This window comes from Schistocerca nitens, chromosome 5 (assembly GCF_023898315.1).
Source record: "Schistocerca nitens isolate TAMUIC-IGC-003100 chromosome 5, iqSchNite1.1, whole genome shotgun sequence".
Taxonomy (NCBI): domain Eukaryota; kingdom Metazoa; phylum Arthropoda; class Insecta; order Orthoptera; family Acrididae; genus Schistocerca; species Schistocerca nitens.
This window is the reverse complement of record NC_064618.1, coordinates 731,769,838-731,787,420: the sequence shown is the minus strand read 5'-3', so window position 1 is coordinate 731,787,420 and position 17,583 is coordinate 731,769,838. Positions and strand designations below refer to the sequence as shown.

Sequence of the window (17,583 nt, the reverse complement as noted above, 5' to 3'; positions counted from 1 at the left end):
TGGCGCTAGACTGGGAACTAAGCTGATTCGAATCCTGGTGTTGGACGAAATTTTCTTTTGCAGTATTTGACTGGTGGGAGGAGGAGAGGTGGTCGCGAAAATTTCCTGATCCCCAGTCTTTCCTTCCGTCCCGGATTAAACCTTTGCGCAGTACATCATGAAGTGAGAGAATGTGGCACTGTTGATGCAGGTCTGCCCGTCGGATGGATACGTTAAGCATAAGATACAACTGTCACACATCCGCAATGAAACGGACTCATATGCATGGAGGAAGAACACACTATCGGACAACGGTCTGAACCCAACCCGTGGGATATTTCACTCAACAATGCCATACGACACTTACATTTTACAGAACCTATTGAATGGAATAAACAGTCTAATAAGACATAAGAGCACCTGACAGTAAACTAAAGAAATACGAAAGAAGTGAAGAGTAACAGAAATAAGATTAGCGGTAAACTTAACATAAAAATTTGGGGCATGGTAGACTACGAGAACGCATTCTCATACCTTGGAAGTAAAATAACGCATGATAGACGAAGTCAGAACAATATAAGAAGCAGAATAGCACAGGAAATCTAGTAGTATCAACATAAACCTTAACTTAAGGGGAGAACGTACGTCTGGAGCATAGAACTGTATGGAAGAAAATAACGAAATGTGGGAATAATGGCCGGCCGGAGTGGCCGAGCGGTTAAAGGCGCTACAGTCTGGAACCGCACGACCGCTACGGTCGCAGGTTCGAATCCTGCCTCGGGCATGGATGTGTGTGATGTCCTTAGGTTAGTTCGGTTTAAGTAGTTCTAAGTTCTAGGGGACTTATGACCACAGCAGTTGAGTCCCATAGTGCTCAGAGCCATTTTTTGGGAATAATGGAAGAGAAAGATGAGTTACTGCAGACGCATGCTGAAAATTATGTAGACCTATTCGCCATATAATGGACGAGGAAAGAAATATGTTCAAAACACTGACAAGCAGGAAAGTCAAGGCGGTAGAACACGAGACATCAAGTAGTAACTTCCATGGTACAAAGGGAAAGCGATAGAGAGCAAAAACTGTATAGAAAGACATAGACTGGAATTTGTCCTACAAATCTTCGAGGACATTGGGTGTAGGTGCTACTCTGAGATGAATGCGTTGGCGTTGGAAAGGAAGCCGTAGCTAGTCGCATCAAATCAGCATGAAGACTGAAAAAAATGACAGCTGTAACATGCCTGCTTTCATACATTGGGATATCGTATCATTTGCTGCACCTTCAAAGAAAAATGTCTTACGTAAATGAAGCAGAGCTATATGATATATTTTTGGCTGTGCCGTGTTTCAGATGCGATTTTAAAGATACTTGTAAGGTGTCAGGCAAATCCAACACCTTCCATGAAAACCCTGACATGATAGCAAATCCGGCAGTACGTCACATAGCTCCAAATAAATCCTGACATTAAATTAACCAAAGTAATACGATCAACGAGTGAGCAAATGGAATACCACAGACTAACACAAGAACGCCTAAATGCATGTCATACCTTCCCACCGTGAGACAGACGCAGTTCCGAGGGGAGAAACGAGAGCAGAATCGTGTAGGCTAGGAGGCCCTACGATAAGGGACGGACGCCCACGTCGCCAGCTGACCGCCAAACCCACCCCCCAGCCCATGGTAGGGAGACACGACTTAGAACAAACAGACACCACGCAGAATGTTAGATACTGCTTGGTAAAAAAAGAAGCGTCTTTCTCACATTATAGGGCAACATCACAGAACTGACAATGTAACTCTACACTTAAATTCAAACTTAAGCAATGCCAATATTTTGTACAGCACTTGTCCTCAAATTATTTTACTCTCTATTGCTTACACAATCGTTTTTGAAAATTACTGTAACAATCCTTAGCGAAATTATACTGGGTCATCTATATGCTAATATAAAGTACGTATGTTATAGCGGTACAATTGCTTTTTTAAATACATCTAAAGTTTCCTTTATATAAGAAGAGAACAAGACGTGAAAACTATTGCCCGAAACACCATAGTATTTGTATTGTACTGTATGGAACTGGGGACCTAGAAACGACGGAGAGGCTTCGCCCCGGCCGTAGCGCGCAGTGGTACACAACTCCACAACAGGCTACAGCAGTCCACTCACCCCACCGCCGCCCCACAACGAACCCAGGGTTTTTGTGCGGTTCGGACCCCTGTGGACCTCCCCGGGAACATCTCACACCACACGAGTGTAACACCTATGTTTTCTTGGTGGCGTAATTATGGTGTAAGCGTACGTGGAGAAAGTGTTTGCCAGCAATCGCCGACATAGTGTAACTGAGGCAGAATAAGGGGAACCAGCCCGCATTCACCGAGGCAGATGGAAAACCGCATTAAAAACCATCCACACACTGGCCGGCACACGAGACCTCGACACTAACCCGTCGGGCGTATTCGTGCCGCGGACCGGCACGCCTTCCCGCGCGGATAGCAGTGCGTTAGGGTGCACGGCTAATCGGGCGGGCAACACCATAGTAACAGGCAGCTGGAAACAAACGAACACAAATTCACGTCAGAGAGTCGAGAATTTTCACGAGAACTACCAACAGTGGTTGTTCCCGTGCCTGACACAACCCGATCCACGACGTGAAACGGCAGGTTCAGCTCTCGGATTAGTTGTTCGAAAACTAAAGGCTGGTTCAAAATGGTTCAAATGGCTCTGAGCACTATGGGACTTAACTGCTGAGGTCATCAGTCCCCTAGAACTTAGAGCTACTTAAACCTAACTAACCTAAGGACATCACACACATCCATACCCGAGGCAGGATTCGAACCTGCGACCGTAGCGGTCACGCGGTTCCAGACTGTAGCGCCTAGAACCGCACGGCCACTCCGGCCGGCAAACTAAAGGCCCCTACAAACACACCAGTTTATCTGCCAACCGACCGACCAACCGACCGATCGATCAAATTCATGGCGGCCTACACACGTCTCGTCCGACTGCACTCAGCGATTACAGCGCCACCATGTTGCCATGATATGTTTTCTTAAGTTTATTTTGCTTATGTTTTATGACGTAGCGCTTTGTTTCACAAAGAAACAGAAACGGGTGTTTGCCTTGGCTGTTTTGCAGGTGAGAAGGCCAAAAAAAGTATAGAGAAAGCTTTGGAAAAAGAAGTGCTTAATGCAAGGAAAGAAATTCACCCACGTTCTGTTACTTAAGCAGCTGGGATCTCAGTTTTTGAAGAATGGACGAGACATGCACTCCGGAGCTACTGAACGTTGTCAAATCATTCTTAACGAAAAGAATGCAGTCATGAGGGAGGCTGTCGTCTGGGAGGAGAGGCTGTTAGTTTAGATTTTTAGCATCTGGCAGAAGTTAAGTCGACCTCAAATTCAGTGCTGTTGTAGACCCACAACTATTAACTAAAATAATTCCTGAAACCTGCAACGTTATTTATAGTTGACTGAGGCAATACAGCATGCTAAAGCAAAATAAATAAAACAAAAGACATTAACGTAAATGTTATTAATTCATTTATATACATAACATAAAAGATGACCTGCAAGTTTAAGAAACTCATTTCAAATTCGAACAAGAAAGCCTATATACGGCTGTGGGGCACATCATCCAATATATACAACAAAAGGTACATAAGAAATGAAGCACTTAGCAGCGGTTAGACCTGTGAAAAAAAATTCCACACTTCGCTCTTCATAGCACAGGGCTTGGATGAAGGATGGACTTCTTTTAGCACTTATAGCAATGAAGCAAGTATATTTTAAGAATTAACATCCATTGAATCTCGATATATTGATTTTTACATTTCATTTCCAATAAGAATGTGAAATAAAACCCAAAAACAGAAATATAGAAGGTCGACAGACTTTTATTCTCTCCAAGTTCCACCGAAACCACTATTGATTCGTTTGAAAAATGAAAAAAGTGCTTCATTTCGTGCATTTATATTGCTCTACTCCTCGAATGACGTGTCCCACAAACATCTGCAGTCTTTAAATTTCTCCAGAAACTCTTTCCTTACAATTGCGTCGGCCTCGCACCCTGTCTTTTATATTAGAACGGCATTTAATCCCGCACGCAGTGCTCGACAGCGCTACACTCCGCACAGTTTGTTGGGTTTAGTGGGGAAGGGGGCTCGGCTGTCGGATGGTCCTACGCGCCCATCATCCCGACAAGGGTTGTTCGTCGGTCGCTCGCTCAAAACGCCGATACACACCCAGTTTGTCGGTCAGTCAGCCGGTCCGTATGTAGGGCCCTACCTCAGATCTCGAGGACTTATTGAATTAGAGAAGTTCTCACTTCTCAGACTGCCCGACTCTACGACGGTCGTAGCTGTAAAGCCCTCTGGTGACAGTACCCGGTAGAATGAGGACAGGTGTAAATAGACATGTACGGGGTCAGTTTGCTGGTTGCCCACGCGCAGACTCACACCTCCCAACTTTCTTTTTCCACGCTACCGCGGCCGGCAGTTGACACTATGAGTTCACAGTACTTATGGATCCTATACACTCACCAACCGACCGACCGACGGACCAACAAATTGGACGTACGAGATTCACCCCAAAAGAAATGCAAACTATTTTTGTAAAAATACAGTTTTCATTCTGTATGTGTTAAAGTTTTACAGTGTGTAGATACATCCTTCCCGCTTGTTTTCAAACTTAGTTCAACCTGTTCCCGTAAGTGGCGCCGTCACAGCATGTCTTCAAGATGGCTGCTACACTTGACGTTCGTCAGAAGCAACGTGCTGTCATAGAATTCCTGTGCTGTGAAAACGAGACTGTGGGAAACATCCACAAGAGGTTGAAAAAGGTGTATGGAGAGGCTGCTGTCGATCGCAGTACAGTTAGTCGATGGGCAAGCAGGTTACGTGATGAAAGCGGGCACGGCAATATTGAGGATTGTCCTCGCAGCAGCAGGCCTCGTACTGCACACCCTCCAGGCAATGTGCAGAGAGTTAACGAATTGGTGACTGCTGACAGACGCATCACAGTGAACGAATTGTCCCGCTACGTTGGGATAAGGGAAGGAAGTGTTTGCAGAATACTGAAAGTGTTGGCGTTACAAAAGGTTTGTGCCAGGTGGGTTCCCAGGATGTTGACAGTGGCTCACAAAGAAACAAGAAAAACGGTTTGCATCGAGCTTTTGGAACAGTACGAAAATGGTGGAAATGAGTTCCTTGGAAGAATTGTGACAGGTGATGAAACATGGCTTCATCATTTTTCACCAGAGACGAAGAGGCAATCAGTGGAGTGGCATCATGCAAATTCACCCAAGAAAAATATCCAAAACCACACCTTCTGTTGAAAAAATTATGGCTTCGGTGTTTTTCGATTCTTAAGGACCCTTGCTTGTGGACATCATGCCGAGTGGAATCACCATAAATTCTGATGCATATGTGACAACACTGAAGAAAATTCAAGCTCGACTGAGTCGCGTTCGACCACATCGCAAAAGTAGGATGTTTTGCTGTTGCACGACAATGCACGGCCACATGTCAGTCAAAAAACCATGGAAGCGATTACAAAACTCGGATGGACAACACTGAAACACCCGCCATACAGTCCTGACCTGGCTCCATGTGACTATGATCTCTCTGGGAAACTGAAAGGCTCTCTTCGTGGAACAAGGTTTGAAGATGATGACTCCCTTGTGCACGCTGCCGAACAGTGGTTCCAACACATTGGTCCAGAATTTTACCGTGCAGGTATACAGGTTCTGGTTCCAAGATGGCGTAAGGCAGTTGAGAGGGATGGAAATTATGTGGAGAAATGAAAATATTGTTCCTAAAGGATGTATCTGCACACTGTAAAACTTGTAATCATGTAGAATAAAAGATGGATTTAAAAAAAAAATAGTGTGCATTTCTTTTGGAGTGACCCTCGTATATAGGCGTTTTGAACGACCGACGAATTTCGTTGTCAAGATATCGGGCGGGTAGGACCACCCGGCAGCCGATCCGCACCCCATGCATCCCATCCAACAAACTGTACCGTGTATAGCTACGTCGCGCCATCCGCCCAACAAAAGTTCGTCCTTTGTCACTGCGCGCTGGATCAAATGCTGTTCTACAGAGCGCGAAGACGAAATTTTGACGCAGTTTCTGTAGAAATTTAAAGCTTGTAGATGTTTTCGTTCGAGGAGTATAGTGATAGAGATGCAAGAAATGAAGCACTCGTTTCATTCTTTAAAACCTTCCGCAATGGTTTACGTGGCACATAGAATAAAAGTTTTTTTTTTTTGAGCAAGTGTTCTTCGCCCTTCATTATTTCGATTTTTAAGTTTCATTTCTGGTACCTATCGGAAATAAAATCTAAAATCCGAAATGCTGAAAGATTAGATCTTAGATTTCATTTCCTAAACGTGGCGGAAGTAAAGCCTAAAAACCGAAATGTAGACAGTCAGTAGATGTTTATTCACAAAACATACTTGGTTCATTGTTTTAAGTGTTATAAAAGTCCAGTCTATATGCAAGCATTCTGTTATGAAGAGCAAAGTGTGGGGCAGTAAGTTTGTCTGCGTGGCCATCATCCAATGCAAGCACTGAAATATTCGTTTTGTAAATAAAAACCTCCTTTTCTCGCTGCAATGTATTTTATTTCTTCCAGACGCGTTTCGCATTTCATTTTAAGGTATCTTCAGTGGAATCTAGAGTGATATAGTTTTGTTTTGATATGCTTGAGAAGACATGAACTGTTTTATAATCTACGAATATCGCATATCAAAACAAAACTGTATCATTCTAAAGTCCACTGAAGATGCCTTAAAGCAAAATACGAAACGCATCTGGAAAAAAAATAAAATATATTGCAGCAATGAAAGGTTATTTTTAGGTAAAAAAAAATAGTTCCAATGGCTCTGAGCACTATGGGACTTAACTGTTGAGGTCATCAGTCCCCTAGAACTTAGAACTACTTAAACCTAACTAACCTAAGGACATCACACACATCCATGCCCGTGGCAGGATTCGAACCTGCGACCGTAGCGGTCGTGCGGTTCCAGACTGTAGCACCTAGAACCGCTCGGCCACTCTGGCCGGCTTTTTACGTACAAAATGAATGTTGTTACAGGCCAGTTACAGTTGCTAAATACTTCATTTCTTATATGTCTGTTCTATTTATTAGATAATGTGCGCCATCACCACCTGTAGGCTTTCTTCTTCTCATTTGAAATGAGTTTACATGGACATGTTTTGTTTTATTTATTTTGCTTTACCAGGATGTATTTTCTCAGGCAACTATAAATCACACTGCAGGTTTCAGGAATGATTTTAGATAATAACTGTGGGGATGCAACAGCACTGAATTTGAGGTCCTCTTAACTTCTGCTAGTGGCTAGAAGTTGTAATGTAGCTAGCAGCCACTCTTTGCAGCTTGCAGCCTCCCTCATTTCTGTATTCTTTCTCGTTAAGAATGGTTTGATGATTTTCAGAAGCTAAGAAATGCATGTTCCATCCATTCTTAGATAATTACGGATATAATCGGCTCCCGCCGGCCGTGGTGGCCGAGCGGTTCTAGGTGCTTCAGTGCGGAACCGCGCTACTGCTACGGTCGTAGGTTCGAATCCTGCCTCGGGCGTGGATGTGTGTGATCTACATCTACATCTACATCTACATGATTACTCTGCAATTCACATTTAAGTGTTTGGCAGAGGGTTCATCGAACCACAATCATACTATCTCTCTACCATTCCACTCCCGAACAGCGCGCGGGAAAAACGAACACCTAAACCTTTCTGTTCGAACTCTGATTTCTCTTATTTTAGTTTGCTGATCATTCCTACCTATGTAGGTTGGGCTCAACAAAATATTTTCGCATTCGGAAGAGAAAGTTGGTGACTGAACTTTCGTAAATAGATCTCGCCGCGACGAAAAGCGTCTTTGCTTTAATGACTTCCATCTCAACTCGCGTATCGTATCTGCCACACTCTCTCCCCTATTACGTGGTAATACAAAACGAGCTGCCCTTTTTTGCACCCTTTCGATGTCCTCCGTCAATCCCACCTGGTAAGGATCGTACACCGCGCAGCAATATTCTAACGGAGGACGAACGAGTGTAGTGTAAGTTGTCTCTTTAGTGGACTTGTTGCATCTTCTAAGTGTTCTGCCAATGAAACGCAACCTTTGGCTCGCCTTCCCCACAATATTGTCTATGTGGTCTTTCCAACTGAAGTTGTTCGTAATTTTAACACCCAGGTACTTAGTTGAATTGACAGCCTTGAGAACTGTACTATTTATCGAGTAATAGAATTCTAACGGATTTCTTTTGGAACTCATAGGGATCACCTCACACTTTTCGTTATTTAGCGTCAACTGCCACCTGCCACACATACAGCAATCTTTTCTAAATCACTTTGCAACTGATGCTGGTCTTTGGATGACCATTACTAGAAGGTAAATTACAGCACCATCTGCGAACAACCTAAGAGAACTTCTCAGATTGTCACCCAGGTCATTTATATAGATCAGGAACAGCAGAGGTACCAGGACGCTTCCCTGGGGAACACCTGATATCACTTCAATTTTACTCGATGATTTGCCGTCTAATACTACGAACTGCGACCTTCCTAACAGGAAATGACGAATCCAGTCGCACAACTGAGACGATACCCCATAGGTCCGCAGCTTGATTAGAAGTCGCTTGTGAGGAACGGTGTCAAAAGCTTTCCGGAAATCTAGAAATACGGAATCAACTTGAGATCCCTTGTCGATAGCGGCCATTACTCCGTGCGAATAAAGACCTAGCTGCGTTGCACAAGAACGATGTTTTCTGAAACCATGCTGATTACGTATCAATAGATCGTTCCCTTCGAGGTGATTCATAATGTTTGAATACAATATATGCTCCAAAACCCTACTGGAAACCGACGTCAATGATATAGGTTTGTAGTTCGATGGATTACTCCTACTACCCTTCCTAAACACTGGTGCGACCTGCGCAATTTTCCAATCTGTAGGTACGGATCTATCGGTGATGTCCTTAGGTTAGTTAGGTTTAAGTAGTTATAAGTTCTAGGGGACTGATGACCTCAGATGTTGAGTCCCATAGTGCTCAGAGCCATTTGAACCATCGGCTCCCAGCTGCTTAAGTAACAGAACGTGCGTAAATTTCTTTCCTTGCTTAGGCGATTGTTTGCTCGCAGCCTTCTCTCGGCTCTTTTTGCTCTTGTTACCTATAAAAACAGGCAAGGCAAACCCCGCGTTATTGTTTGTGTAAAACCAAGCGGGATCTCGTAGAACGTAAACAGTGAACTTGAACAAATTACAGCAACAGGGCGGCGCTGTAATGGCAGAGTGCAGTCGATCGGGACGTATGAAGGCTTGCCACGAAATTGGTCGGTCGGCCGGCCAATAAGTTGGTGCGATCACGTACGATTGGAGTGTAGAGGACCTGTATACGGGGTGTTACAAAAAGGTACGGCCAAACTTTCAGGAAACAGCCCTGGAGAATGGCGTATTGTATCACAGCCGTCCACAATACGAGCACGAAGAGCCTCTACATTTGGTACCGGGGTTGCGTAGACAAGAGCTTTCAAATGTCCCCATAAATGATAGTCAAGAGGGTTGAGGTCAGGAGAGCGTGGAGGGATGGAATTGGTCCGCCTCTACCAATCCATCGGTCACCGAATCTGTTGTTGAGAAGCGTACGAACACTTGGACCGAAATGTGCGGGAGCTCCATCGTGCATGAACCACACGTTGTGTCGTACTTGTAAAGGCACATGTTCTAGCAGCACGGGTAGAGTATCCTGTATGAAATCACGATAACGTGCTCCATTGAGCGTAGGTGGAAGAACATGGGGCCCAATCAAGACATCACCAACAATGCCTGCCCAAACGTTCAAAAAAATGGTTCAAATGGCTCTGAGCACTATGGGACTCAACTGCTGTGGTCATAAGTCCCCTAGAACTTAGAACTACTTAAACCTAACTAACCTAAGGACAGCACACAACACCCAGCCATCACGAGGCAGAGAAAATCGCTGACCTCGCCGGGAATCGAACCCGGGAACCCGGGCGTGGGAAGCGAGAACGCTACCGCACGACCACGGGATGAGGGCCCCAAACGTTCACAGAAAATCTGTGTTGATGACGTGATTGCACAATTGCGTGCGGATTCTCGTCAGCCCACACATGTTGATTCTGAAAATTTACAATTTGATCATGTTGGAATGAAGCCTTATCCGTAAAGAAAACATTTGCACTGAAATGAGGATGACACATTGTTGGACGAACCATTCGCAGAAGTGTACCCGTGGAGGTCAATCAACTGCTGATAGTGCCTGCACACGCTGTACATGGTACGGAAACAACTGGTTCTCCCGTAGCACTCTCCATACAGTGACGTGGTCGGCGTTACCTTGTACAGCAGCAACTTCTCTGACGCCGACGTTAGGGTTATCGTCAACTGCACGAAGAATTGCCTCGTCCATTGCAGGTGTCCTCGTCGTTCTAGGCCTTCTCCAGTCGCGAGTCATAGGCTGGAATGTTCCGTGCTCCCTGAGACGCCGATCAATTGCTTCGAACGTCTTCCTGTAGGGACACCTTCGTTCTGGAAATCTGTCTCGATACAAACGTATCGCGCCACGGCTATTGCCCCGTGCTAATCCATACATCAAATGGGCATCTGCCAACTCCGCATTTGTAAATATTGCACTGACTGCAAAACTACGTTCGTGATGAACACTAACCTGTTGATGCTACTTACTGATGTGCTTGATGCTAGTACTGTAGAGCGATGAGTCGCATGTCAACACAAGCACCGAAGTCAATTGGGCCAACTGGCGGTGAATCGAGGAAGTACAGTACATACTGACGAAACTAAAATGAGCTCTAACATGGAAATTAAGCGTTTCCGTACACATGTCCTCATAACATCTTTTCCTTATTTGTGTGTGAGGAATGTTTCCTGAAAGTTTGGCCGTACCTTTTTGTAACACCCTGTATAAACTACAGTACAGTGCAGCCGGCCGCGGTGCAGGTGGCTGCAGCGCGTGTGTGGAGTGTGGTGGTGGGGAGCCGGCGCCCCTCTGCCGCCCGCTGCCCGGCAACGCCAGTAGCCGCCCGCCTCCCGCGTCGCGCGCATCGACCACTCCGTATTGCAAGCCGCAGCTCCGCGCTCGTCCCGTCCACACAGCACCGCAAAGCTCGCAGCCCGCCCGGGCCCGGCATGCGCTTCTGAGCCGCCAACGCAGCGCAGCGCTACACCCTACCGCACACCAGACAGGTAAGCGATGCCTCCCCAAACAAACTTTGCTCGCCAAGGTTTGCTTTCAGAGATGCAAGATTGTTTACGTTTATCCGTCATTAAACGGTAACGAGTGTGGTAGAGAGCGCTCCGTCACTCACTAAATTTACTGAAGAGCAAAAATAAGCAGTTCAGCCGCAAATTAAAATTGATAAAAACAGTGGAGTCTGAACTGCACTGGGGGTACCGGCTCCTTAGTGTTCTGACTACATAGTAAATTAACCAGTACTTACATTTGAATTGATCAGGAGCAATACAAAAAGCAACAAGATTTGAAAATTAAACTGTTAATTACAGGTGCATGTTTAAACTTCATTCCAGCAGATTGTTGATAGAGAGCTGTCTCCACTGAATAACTATTGCCTTGTAAAGTGCATTGTACTAAGCGCATTACGCTGCTGGATTTTGCCAAAATATCGCTAAATATATACATAAAGCCACATGTCAGCATGTAAATACGTGGGCGGCATAAGAACTAAGCGCAATGTTTATATTCATGTGACCAGTGTTCAACTCAAGTGTGGCGTGTTTTTATCAATACAAATTTGTGATTGCAGCAGTTACTTTTACTGTCTATGCGCTGTAAGCTATTTCTGAAGTGTTATTTCGATAAAAATTAGCGACCTATTAGGTAGCTTGACATTTAGTGGCTGAGGCAGCTCATATTTTAGTAATGTGACATTGAACTTTTACTTGGAAATTGAAAATGCGGTTATCTGTTACGGATATCAGTCTGCGGCATGTGGCACATAATAAAACCGTCTTAAAATGTGTCCGAAGGGATATTGCAGCGTACTTCTTCAAAACGCAGGCACTGCAACTTCGTATTTAACGGCCGATGCCGGGTTTGCGACTTGCAAATAAAATATCTCCCCTGTACGGGAGTGACATTAACGGGATGTACGAGTACAGGTATGACACATGGAAGACGACATCTGGAAGTTTGGTTTTGATCGTGGGTCGTGCTTGGATAGCCAAAGCTCTTAAGGCGACTGCTCGCCTAAAGAGAGAATTATGGGTTCGAGTCCCAGTCGGTCACAAGTCTTCATTGTCTTCATTCTATTGTACAGCTGTAGGTGGTTCATATTCGCAACTGCGAATACATTCCATATTTTAAAACAGAATTCTGTAACTTCCTGGCAGATTAAAACTGTGTTCCGGACCGAGACTCGAACTGGGGACCTTTGCCTTTCGCGGGCAATTGCTCTACCAACTGAGCTACCCAAGCACGACTCACGACCCGTGATCACAGTTTTACTTCCGCCAGTACCTCGTCTCCTACCTTCCAAACTTCACAGAAGCTCTCCTGCGAACCTTGCAGAACTAGCACTCCTGGAAGAAAGGCTATTTCGGGGACGTGGCTTTGCCACAGCCTGTAGTTCACAGTATCTTACACGGGTTTAGAAAAAATATTGGAACAGATTACCTTTAATTTTAAGTACAGCACGCACCACAGTTAAAACTGTGATAATGGAAGGAAGTACATGGTTAGTTGGTGGTTGGCGCTCCATAGTAACCACCATCACACATTGCATTGGAATCTATCTCTGCTTTTCACTTTGCCTGTAAGTTGCCTATTATCTGATCTATGCTAAATATACTATTACTCACACAGACGTGACTCCAGTACGGAGATTATCACGCATCAGTTGTGCAAAATGTGTGACTGATTTAGCGTAATGTGTTTCGGGACTACAAAGACATGGCAGTCTCCGAAACAATAGTTTTAATTCCCTAGAAGGGCCAGTTCCTTATTCTTCCGACGAGATAATTAACTAACGAGAACCTACTTTTGAGTAGAAGAGTATATTCGTTTAACTTCACATTTATTGTGCACTAGAAAGACGTATGCTTGAGCTGAAAATTTAATAAAGAAGTTTTAAGACATCAGCTAGAAGACAATAAGGAGGAGGTAGCGTAGAAATTAACCAACACAGTCCGTCGTACACGCAGGAATTGGCACATTCCTTTGTCAGATCGTGGAAGTTGAGCGCTGTCGGGCGTGGCTACCACTTGGATGATTGACCGTCCGGGTCTGACTAGCGCTGTTGGGAAGCGAGGAGCACTCAGCCCTCGTGAGGTTGAGAAGTAGCGGTTCCGGTCACGAAAACTGACAACAGCCCGGCGAGCTGACGCTCCGTATCCGCATCCAGTAACGTTTATCGCCTGGGGAAGACACGGCGGTCGGCCGGTACCACTAGGTCTCCCGAGGCCTGTTTGGAGTTTCGTGACTGTGGTGATGGCGCGTGTTGCATGCCTTGTATCGAGGACTGTAGGAGAACGATGAGACTGAAACATGATCCACACCGCTGGACAGCCCAGATGAGGAACAAAGTGTCACATATATAAAAAAGGGAAAAAGAACTGTCCCGCTAGTTACAGACCTATATCCATAACTCCAGTTTTTTCAAAAATTTTAGAAACAATTATGTATGAGCAAGTTAGTGTCTAGCCGGCCGGTGTGGCTGTGCGGTTCTAAGCGCTTCAGTTTGGAACCGCGTGACCGTTACGGTCGCAGGTTGAATCCTGCCTCGGGCATGGATGTGTGTGATGTCCTTAGGTTAGTTAGGTTTAAGTAGTTCTAAGTTCTAGGGGACTGATGACCACAGTAGTTAAGTCCCATAGTGCTCAGAGCCAAGTTAGTGTCTACTTGGGTAAACTAAATATAGTTAGTGATAAACAGTTTGGATTTAGGAAAGTTAAATCCACAACGGGTGCAATGGACTCTCTCGTAAAATTAGTCCGAGACGTGTTCGAGGCTAGGGACTATGCCCAGGCTACATTTTGTGACCTGAGCAGAGTTTTTGACTGTGTAGAGCATGACACTATGCTGAATAAGCCAGTTTACTATGGTTCTGATGACAACAGTATAAATATCTTCAGGTCTTTTCTAGAGAACCGTCAACAAGTTGTGTGCATTGTGGGAGAAATCAAATTTGGTTTATGTTAGGTACAGAGTGCCACAAGGGTGGGTGCTTGGACCTTTACTGTTTATACTAATGATTAATGACCTGCCCTTATTCATAAATTCTCAAACAATATTGTATGCTGATGATACAACTTTTCTACATAAAAGCTCTGATCTAGGTACAGCCCGCATCTCGTGGTCGTGCGGTAGCGATCTCGCTTCCCACGCCCGAGTTCCTGGGTTCGATTCCCGGCGGGGTCAGGGATTTTCTCTGCCTCGTGATGGCTGGGTGTTGTGTGCTGTCCTTAGGTTAGTTAGGTTTAAGTAGTTCTAAGTTCTAGCGGACTTATGACCACATCAGTTGAGTCCCATAGTGCTCAGAGCCATTTGAACCATTTTTGAATCTAGGTACACTGAAAACACTGACCGAAAATACCCTTCCTCAGTCCTTATTATGGTTCAAAGCTAATGGCTTCTTACTAAATTAAAACAAAAACCAGACACTTTACTTTAGCCTCAAAGAGATTCCTAACTACCAAAAATTATAAACTTTGCTCCAGTACCCAGGACACTACCTAAGCGAGACATTATCAGCAGCATCGAGCAAGCCGTGCGCGGCCTCCCTACGGAGGCAGCTGAGGAAGTTAGGAGAGAGACGTGCAGGGTCCTGGAGAAGGCAAAAATGCCCAAGAACAACATAACGTCTGCTGAATGGAAGGCTCTTAAGGCCCTACGTGAGGATGAGGACACTGTCGTTCTAGCTGCTGACAAAGGCAATGCCACGGTGATACTGAGGAAAGAAGATTATTGGCAGAAGATAAACTCACTGCTACAAGATACTGCCTACAAGCTACTGGACAAGGACACGACAGCTTCCGTGACTCGCAAGACCATCGCCTTGCTCAATGACTCTGGACTGGAAAAGGACGTCATCAGGAAGCTGTACCCCAGAGCACCGGCACCACCACGGCTATATGGGCTCCCTAAGATCCACAAAGACGGAGTTCCATTGCGACCCATAGTGAGCACCATCAACTCACCGACATATGGTTTAGCCAAGTACCTAGCACAACTGCTCAAACCGATCGTGGGTCACTGTGAGCACCATGTCAAGAACTCGGCGGAGTTTGTGAAGGTACTACAAGGCTTTCGCCTGGATAAAGAAGATCTTCTTGTCAGCTTTGACGTCACCTCACTCTTCACACGAGTACCGCTGGAAGACTCCCTAGCGCTGCTCGAAACACGCTTTAGTGAGGACACAATAAAGCTGTTCCGGCATGTGTTAACAAACACCTACTTCAAGTGTGGAGGAAAATTTTATGAACAAGTGGATGGTGTAGCCATGGGGTCCCCCTTAGCTCCAGGCATCGCTAATCTTTACATGGAGCACTTTGAAGACATAGCCCTGGACACCGCCCCATTGAAACCTAAAGCCTTTTACAGATTTGTGGATGACACTTTTGTCGTGTGGCCACATGGCAGAGAGAACCTGCAAGACTTCCTGCGACATCTCAACAGCATACACAGCAACATACAATTCACCATGGAGGTGGAAGAAAACGGAAGCTTGCCCTTCCTTGACATTCTAATCAAGAGGCACCCTGATGGCACCTTGGGTCACGCTGTGTATAGGAAGAAGACACATACGGATTTATACCTTCATGCACAGAGTTGCCACCACCCAGCACAACGCAACTCAGTGCTTAACACACTTGTGCACAGGGCCAAGTCTATCTGTGATGATGACAGCCTACCTGCAGAGTTACAACACCTAAGGAAGACCTTCCGCAGCAACGGTTATAATGAGACGCAAATCTCGCGCGCCCTACACAAGAGCAGGAAGGTAGACACACCAGAAGAAGAAGATGAGACCAGATGCCTGGCATTTCTACCATACGCGGGACCGCCAACAGCCAAGATTGCCCGCATTCTGGAGAAACACAACATCAAGACTATTTTTCATGCCCCAAGTAAAATTAAGGACATACTTGGCTCAGTCAAAGACCACCTAGGACTGCAGACTCCGGGTGTATACAGTATTGAATGTGAATGTGGTACGAAATACATCGGACAAACGCAGCGCTGCATCACGCAGAGGCGCTCGGAACACATTAGAAATGTACGCCTTGGTCAGACAGAAAAATCGGCGGTAGCGGAACATAGCCTTAACGAAGGACACACCTTCCTCTTTGAGGGTACGAAGAAGCTGTGTGACGCTAAAGGATTTTGGGATTCAGTTTTCAAAGAGGCTGTAGAAATTCGGTTGAACAGCAACCTGATCAATCGAGACACTGGTTTCCAACTTAGTACAGCGTGGAATCCCGCAATAACTAAAATTAGAAGAGAACGCTCCGGCACGAAGACGGTAGCGGCCACAGACGTATTAGGAACCGGCAGGGACTCGACGCCCGGTCCGCGCCGCGAACCCCCCACCACTGGCGCGGCGGCCGATTCCGCAGGTACCTGATTGGTCGGCGCCCGGAATCAGTCCAGCAGCCTTTATAGGACCGCGCAACACAGCATCTCGACACTTCGCTTGAAGATGATGGGTACGAAACCCTTCGAAACGTTGCGAGAAGACGACGCCTTTACTCGGCTGATCACCCGAGAAGATTTCACGAATGGAATACGCCGAGAAAGTCTCAAATCACATTTAAATTATAAACTGTAAAATTTTTGGTGTCCAAAAATGGTTCAAATGGCTCTGAGCACTATGGGACTTAACATCTGAGGTCATCAGTCCCCTAGAACTTAGAACTACTTAAACCTAACTAACCTAAGGACATCACACACATCCATGACCGAGGCAGCATTCGAACCTGCGACCGTAGCAGCAGCGCGGTTCCGGACTGAAGAGCCTAGAACCGCTCGGCCACCGCGGCCGACTTTTAGGTGTTACTATTGACAATAAATTGACATGGGAACCACACATTAAAAATATATTGGCTAGGCTTTCAAGAGTTATTTATCTAATTAGAAATTTAAAAAATGGTTCAAATGGCTCTGAGCACTATGGGACTCAACTGCTGAGGTCATTAGTCCCCTAGAACTTAGAACTAGTTAAACCTAACCAACCTAAGGACATCACACACATCCATGCCCGAGGCAGGATTCGAACCTGCGACCGTAGCGGTCTCGCGGTTCCAGACTGCAGCGCCAGAACCACGCGGCCACTTCGGCCGGCCCTAGAAATTTAAAGACATGTTCCCAATGTCTATGTGAGATTAGCATATTTTACGTTCTTCCAAAGCATAATCTGTTATGGAATCTTACTGTGGGGTAGTAGCTGTCATATAAATGACATTTTACTTTTACAGAAGGAAGTAATAAAAATAATAACGGATTCTGATAAAACAGAACATTGTAAACGTCTGTTTATTAAATTGTAGTGTCTTGCAGTAGTAAACTTATTCATCTACAATGTTTTA

General features: G+C 45.4%; 1 protein-coding gene across 1 annotated transcript in view; it reads left to right on the top strand.

Moving 5' to 3' along the window:
• The first annotated feature begins 11,068 nt into the window (after positions 1 to 11,068).
• The window catches only part of LOC126259574 (serine/arginine repetitive matrix protein 1-like), a 498,403-nt gene continuing 491,888 nt past the window's right edge, over positions 11,069 to 17,583 (top strand). The window contains exon 1 of the mRNA XM_049956481.1: positions 11,069 to 11,226. The gene's annotated coding sequence lies outside the window, so the exon portion shown is untranslated. The remainder of the gene's footprint in view (positions 11,227 to 17,583) is intronic.